Below are 7,783 nucleotides of genomic sequence, written 5' to 3' on the forward strand. Positions count from 1 at the left end.
GTAACATTTGAAGAGAGGGGCAGCCCGGATTGAGCAGAACTATTAGTGCATGAAATTGCATTTTTTAATGCAGTAGGTTTCTCAATTCCATCTAAAATTGTTTTGATCTTGTTTTCAAAATAATCCGACAGATCGTCGCATAGTTTCTGCGAGGTTGTAATTTCTCGCTTAAAACGGGATGGATTAGTGAAATCTTTTAAGTATTTCAAATTTTTTTTTTGCTTTGTTAGGGGCTGTAATGATCAGCTCGCAATAATAGTTAGTTTTTGCTTTTCTTAACTTATTTTTGTATTCATTTAGTACAGCTTTTAGATTGATCTTATCTTCCTTAATATAGTGGTGTCTCCTTTTCCTCTCCATTTTAGTTTGGTTTCTTTTAGAATAAGATCGTACCAAAGGGCTGACACCTTCTTTTGGGTTTTTGAGGTAGTCAGGGGTAAGGTTTCATCTAAGGTTTTTAAGATTTCTCTTTCACATCTATGATAGTTCACTTCTATAGAGTCTACCGGAGAGAAGTGTGTTTTGTTAACAAAAGGTTTGGATTTAATATGAGAAAGTTCATGCCATGCTCTGCTTTCTGCTGAGTGAACGGTTGACTTTCCAGGAGAGCTGTTCTTTCTCACCTGCAAGTAAAAAATATTCAGTGAGTGGTCGGTCCAGCGGAGGGGTGTAGTTTCCCCTATAGAAACTAGGTCGTCGGGGGAGAAAATGATGTCCAATGTATGGCCAGCCATGTGTGTAGAGCCATGGACGGTTGTTGAAGGCCGATAGTTTCGCAGGTACTGAGCAGCTCCTTATAAGCCGCAGATAGGCCTCCTTCTGCCCCAAAATTAAGATCTCCCAACAGAAAAAGTTATTATGCATAAGACTCATGTTGGTAATGTTTTTCTAAGAAAGAGCAATGAGAAGAACTTGCGGTAGTAGGTGGCCTATAACAGAGAATCCCTGTAGCCAAGTTTTCCTTTTGATCCTTTAGCTGGAATCCTAACAATTCAATCCCCTCTACTTTGTCTAAGGGGAAGGTAGTGAAGTCCCAAATATCTTTGTGGAGAATGTCTAAGCCTCCCCCCCCTTTTCCCCAACTCGGGGCTTATGGAACCCTTTGAAACCATCCGGACACGCCCTGTCAAGATCAGAGGCAAGTGCTGTAGGCCCACAAGTAACGTTTAATGTACAGGCCCAGGGTAAATGTAGAACCACTTTACTAGGATACTACAATTAGATTGAATGTGCCAATTGGGTGTAAGTCTATTTCACCTTGTTTAAAGGAGAGATAGCACAACCACTTTAGCACTGGCTAGCAGTGGTAAAGTGCGAAAACTCCTAAAAGCCAACAAAATCCGGTTCAGAAAACAGGAAGGTTAAGGCAAAAAGTTTGGGGAGGACCCTGCAGAGAGAGCCAAGTCCAACACATATTATATGTAATTGTTAGCATAAGGGGGCACCCATGGCAAAATGCTGGCCCTGGCACAATGGAGTGTATTTTAGGCATATGGGGGCACCCAAAGCACATCTTGAAAGGTCTTATGTATTTAATGAGGGCCCTTTCATAGCCCATGGCTTTTTAACAGATTTATGTGAAAAGTTTGCTTTAATATGCACTATATGACACATTTTTTCAACATTTTCTTGTGGAGAGAACACCTTAACCTCCCCCCCAACCCAATCAAAAGAGTTCAGATTCATTTGCTCTGTACACTACAGTTTAGGGTAAGTCTTGTGTTACATTCCATCACATTTAAAAATTATGGTAGCACCCTAAAATAGGTGTATCCAAAAGAAACATTTTATTGTATTTTGATATTGACACAATTATAAAGTAACTTCATTGATGTAAATTATTGTGATATCATGTGGATTAAGGTCAAGATCCACACATCCTGGGATGATTCGGGGTCAAAGGTCATATGATGTCGCTTCCTTTGATGTCATTTAGGTCAAAGGGTATGTGATATCACTTTTGGAATCAGTGCCGAACTGTCAGTAGCAGGCACCAGGAGCTTCCCCAGAGGGCAGCCACTGTGGGGGCTAGTTCTGGACCTCTGGGGGGCAGTTTGTGTTACCGGGCTGGTTTTGCAGTGTGGCAAAAGAAGCTTTAGGGTTTTTCACGCGCAGCCCTTCCTCTGCTACGGCCGGTCCGACTTAATTGCCAGGGCCGGCTTGCGTTACCAGTCCAGCCCTGTCCACAACCCCAGTCATTTTTGTGAATCGACATCCATGAGGCCTGCCAATGTACCTTGTCTGCAGCACCACATTTGTGATCATATCTTGGACTCCCTCTGGGATGTGCACCTTGTTGTTCATCCGGTCCTGCAGTTCACCTTCCAGAACGGTACCCCATATACAGGTCTCAGCCCTGTCAAGTGCCACGCATCTCGGGTTAGACTAATACATATTGATAAAATCCCAAATCCCCCAAGTACCGGAAATGATCACTCAAATGCATGGCTCTTGGAAGGGTTGTCACTAAGCAAGTTAACAAGGCAGATATTCGTCCATCCGCCCGCCTTTCACTGAGCTCTAACAAGTGACACGTGAGACCTTGGGTCACACCACAGTATCAAGAAGGGTGCTCGCACCTTTATGACCTGTTCTGTTGCCCTGGAGGCCTGTCTGTTGCCCTCACGCTGATTGTGTTTGCAGCGTATGGAGGCCACGTGAGTCCTCAACATACTCGCTGTGTTTTTCCCAGATGCTCAATTTGCCCCGAGCAAGCGTTACAAACCCGAATTATGAATAGGGCTGGGCGGAATTGGCGTAGCGCCACTACGCAGAATTTTGGAAAAAATGTGTGGAAAACGAGCGCATGTCCTGAGGGTCCATGTGCCTGGGACAGGGGTCCCTCGTTCCCGGGCAGGCTCCCCGATTTCCTCGGCCTGGCTGGGGTGAAAAGCAGGGACCGGCCCCGGGGCTTGGGTTTCGGTCAGAACCTGGGGTTTGGGAGCCCCCGTTCTGTGGCCTGCCAAGTGTCCATCTGCCCAGGACAAGGGTCCCTGGTGTAGAGCCCCGGAGACCTGCAAGGGCAGGTGGCAGCCCTACCGCAATGGCTCAGCTCGGGGCGGGCAGATGGGAGTAATTTTGGTCCCGGCCATCTGGTCGCACCAATCCCCTCGGCGATCTGGTCGCAGGCAATGCTTTCCAATAGGGCAACCAGATGGCCGGGCCGCCCTGGAAGTCCCGATGGGGGCTCATTCGCCTCCCCGATCCTATCCAGGGCTCCAGGAGGTCAGGCACGTCCGGGCCTAGGGTCCCCTGAGTCTCTCGTGCGCACGGGTTCCCAGAAAGAGGGGTAGCCGTCCTCTGGATTACTAGGGGCAGGGTTTGCCGGGACACCCCTCCCGGCTGGTGGTTCTCAGCCGGGGACCAGATGGGATGGCCCCGAACGACACCTCCCCTCGGTCCGGGGGCTCCCTCCTCGGTCCCACGGCATGGTAAAGATCCCCGTACGGGCTCCATGAGTCCCGGGCAGTCCTCCTCCGGGCGTCTGGGCCCTAGGAGCACCTGCGGGCCTCCCCATGCCTGAGGCCCAGCGTGGGGTCTCCGAGCCCCCCGAGCCCTGCAGCCCCGGAGCCCTGCAGCCCCGGAGCCCTGCAGCCCCTGAGCCCTGCAGCCCCCAAGCCCTGCAGCCCCTGAGCCCTGCAGCCCCCGAGCCCTGCGTGGGCAGGCGGGAGTCCTACCGGGAAGGCTCGGGCGGGCAGATGGGAGTCCTTTCGGTCCCGGCGATCTGGTCGCACCTTTCCCCTCGGCCATCTGGTCGCATGCAATGCTTTCCAATGGGGCGACCAGATGGCCGGGCCGCCCTGGAAGTCCCGATGGGGGCCCATTTGCCTCCCTGATCCCAGCCAGGGCTCCAGGTGTTCGGGCGCCTCCGCGCCCTGGGTCCCCTCCATCACTCGGTGCGCACGGGTGCCCAGAAAGAGGGGTGGCTTTCCTCTGGATAACTAAGGGCAGGGTATGCTGGAACACCCCTCCCGGACTGGCAGTTCTCTGCCGGGGACCAGATGGGCTATGCCCGGGCAACCCCTCCCAGGCATCCGGGCCTCCCTCCTCTGGCCCGCGGCATGGCAAGGTGCCCGGGACGGGCTCCATGGGTTCCGGGCAGTCCTCCCCCAGGCGTCCGGGCCCGAGAGCTCCGGTGGTCCTCCCTGTGCTTGAGGCCCAGCCGGGGTCTCCGAGCCCCTGGGAAGCGGAGCCCCCGAGCCTTGCATGGGCAGGCGAGAGCCCTATCTCGAAGGCTCAGACAGGCAGATGGGAGTCCTTTCGGTCCCAGCCATCTGGTCGTACCTTTCCCCTCGCCCATCTGGTCGCACGCAATGCTTTCTAATGGGGCGACCAGATAGCCGGGCCGCCCTGGAAGTCCCGATGGGGGCCCATTTGCCTCCCTGATCCCAGCCAGGGCTCCAGGAGTTCGGGCGCCTCCGCGCCCTGGGTCCCCTCCATCACTCGGTGCGCACGGGTGCCCAGAAAGAGGGGTGGCTTTCCTCTGGATAACTAAGGGCAGGGTATGCTGGAACACCCCTCCCGGACTGGCAGTTCTCTGCCGGGGACCAGATGGGCTATGCCCGGGCAACCCCTCCCAGGCATCCGGGCCTCCCTCCTCCGGCCCGCGGCATGGCAAGGTGCCCGGGACGGGCTCCATGGGTTCCGGGCAGTCCTCCCCCAGGCGTCCGGGCCCGAGAGCTCCGGTGGTCCTCCCTGTGCTTGAGGCCGAGCCGGGGTCTCCGAGCCCCTGGGAAGCGGAGCCCCCGAGCCTTGCATGGGCAGGCGAGAGCCCTATCTCGAAGGCTCAGACAGGCAGATGGGAGTCCTTTCGGTCCCAGCCATCTGGTCGTACCTTTCCCCTCGCCCATCTGGTCGCACGCAATGCTTTCTAATGGGGCGACCAGATAGCCGGGCCGCCCTAGAAGTCCCGATGGGGACCCATTCGCCTCCCCGATCCCAGCCAGGGCTCCAGGAGGTCGGGTGCCTCCGTGCCTAGGGTCCCCTCCGTCACTCGGTACGCACGGGTGCCCAGAAAGAGGGGATAGCCTTCCTCCGGATTACTAGGGACAAGGTACTCTGGGACCCCTCTCAGCCTAGCGGTCCTCAGCCGGCGGCTGGATGGGCCAGGATGCCGCCACAGCCCTGGGTCCTTCCCTGGGCCTGCCGTGTGGCAGGCAGCCCTGGATTGGGTCCGGCGGGCCCGGGGAGCCTCTCCCTGCTGGGCTGAGTCCAGGGGCCCGGGGAGGGCGGCCTCCCCACCCCAAGCTCCGTCCTCAGTCCTGTTGCGTGACAGGGTGCCTGAACGAGTTCACGCAGACCCAGGAAGGCTTCTCCTTCACCTCTGGGACCCGGTTGGGTCCAGGGGCCCCTCTGGGTCCCGTCTCGGGTGTTCCAGCCCTGTGCCCTGTTCCCCGGCCTGCTGTCTTGCCAAAGGCCTGGGACGGAGTTCCATCGTGCCCAGGGAGCCTCCCTTTGCTCGGCTGGGTGCAGGGGCTCCCTGTGGCCCCGGGGAGGGTGGTCTCCCCACCCCGGTCTGCGTCCCGCCGTGTGGCAGAGTGCCTGGGATGCTGTCCGGCGGGCCTGGAGAGGCTTCCCCTGCGCCTCTAGGCCTGGGAGCCCTGGCTGTGTCCAGGGGCCCGCTGGGCCCCGGGTCGGGTGTTCCGGCCCTGGGCCCCGTCCCCCGGGCTGCCGGACCACCAAAGGCCTGGGACGGGGTTCTGTCATGCCCGGGGAGCCTCCCCCTGCATGGCTGGCTTCAGCGGCTCCCAGGGGCCCCGGGGAGGCCGGCCTCCCCACCCCGGGCTCCGTTCTTGGTCATGCCACATGGCAGGGTGCCCAGGCCGGGGTTCTGCGAGCCCTAGGAGGCTTCCCCTGCACCTCTGGGCCTGGGAGCCCTGGCTGGGACCCTCGGCCCTGCTGGGCCCCAGGTCGGGTGGTCCGGCCCTGGGCCCCGTTTCTCGGCCTACCGCTCTGCCAAAGGCCTGGGACGTGGTTCGTTGTGCCTGGGGAGTCTCCCCTTGCTTGGCTGGGTTCAGGAGCTCCGGTTGGGGCTCCTGAGGGCCCCGGGGAGAGTGGCCTCCCCACCCCGGGCTCCGTCCTCGGGTCTGCCGCGTGGCAGGGTGCCCGGGATGGGGTCCGGCGGGCCTGGGCAGGCTTCCCCTGCGCCTCTGGGCCTGGGAGTCCCTGCTGGGTCCAGGGGCCCCATTGGACTCGGGTCAGGTGCTCCGGCCCTGGGCCCCGTCCCCCTGCCTGCTGCTCCACCAAGGGCTCAGGACAGGGGTCCGTCGGTCCCATGCAGGCCTCCCCTGCTTATCAAGGTGTCCGCGGGCCCTGGGTCAGAAGGCCCGTCGGGTCCCCCTCGCAGCCTCAATGGCTGGGGCCCAACTGGGGCCCTGGGCCTCTGGTCCCCCATACCCTGGCACCCGCTCACTCTCTCGTTGGGGCACATAGCGACCAGATGGCTTCCCTTTCGTGCCCGGTCATCTGGTCGCACCTTTCCCCTCGGCCATCTGGTCGCACCTATCCCCTCGACCATCTGGTCGCACGCAATGCTTTCCTATGGGGTGACCAGATGGCCGGGCTTCCCTGGAAGTCCCGATGAGGGCTCATTTGCCTCCCCTATCCCAGCGAGGGCTCCTGGAGGTCGGGTACTTTCGCACCTTGGGTCCCCTCTGTCACCTCGTGTGCACGGATTACAAGAAAGAGGGGTCATTTTCCTCCGGATTACTAGGGAGAGGGTCAATCAGACCTCCGTGAGGTCAGACGATTCTGAAACGGGGGAAGGCAGCACCCGGGCCCGCCCTCCGGGGCCCCCAGGGGCCCGGGTATGCACCTGCCTTTCAGCCCCTTCCCGATGGTCCTTTTTCTCCGAGTTTGCTCAGTCAGACCTCCAGAGGTCTGGCGATGCTGAGATGGGGGAAGGCAGAACCCGGGCCCGCCCGCTGGGGCCCCGAGGGACCCGGGTATGCACCTGCCTTTCAGCCCCTTCCCGATGGTCCTTTTTTTCCGAATTTGCTCAGTCAGACCTCCGTGAGGTCGGGCGATGCTGAGACGGGGAAGGCAGCACCCCGCCCCGCCTGATGGGGCCCCCAGGGGCCCAGGTACTCACCTGCCTTTCAGCCCCTTCCCGATGGTCCTTTTTCTCCAAGTCTGCTTGCCCTGGGAGCAGGCAGGGATGCAAACCAGCATACCCCCTGCGCAGGGTGGCCTGCCAAGGGGATGCCCCAGCCGTACTCTGATCGATTGGGCACTCTCGGTCCATTTAGGGATGGACTGCTTGGCCAGCCTCGGCTGTTGTTTCAAGCAAAGCGCTTCCACCCTGCATAGACCGTCTGACTCGAGGGCCTGGCGCCTGGCGGGAGGCCCTTCACCCTACCCAGCATAGCGAAGGCCGAGAGGCCCTGGCAGCTCATGCCCCCCAGTGGTCTGACCCGCCGGAAGGGGTCGAGCGACGCCAGACACTTGGATGCTGCTGCCTAGCAGGTCCGAAGGCCCCACGCGCCACGCCGTCACCCCTCTCTGCCCAGCACATTTCCACAGCAGCTTGGAACAACCGTTCCGAGGGGTGCCACCGCCGCCAGGCTCCGGCACCCCTGCATCTTGCTCAGGCTGAGCCTCGGCCTGCCTCTCCCTCCCGGGGGAGACGGCTGGGCCTGCCGGTGCCCATGCAACCGCACCTCTCCACACCCCTCCAGTGAGCCCTCCAGCCCAGGCAGGTGGGCTCTTTCTCCTGGCAGGCTCCCAAGAGATGGAGGGGTGCATGAAAGTTGCCGGTCGGGGAGATGGGCATGCGGCCCCACCC

The sequence above is a fragment of the Triturus cristatus genome, chromosome 1_1, assembly GCF_964204655.1.
Source record: "Triturus cristatus chromosome 1_1, aTriCri1.1, whole genome shotgun sequence".
In the NCBI taxonomy this organism is placed as follows: Eukaryota; Metazoa; Chordata; class Amphibia; order Caudata; family Salamandridae; genus Triturus; species Triturus cristatus.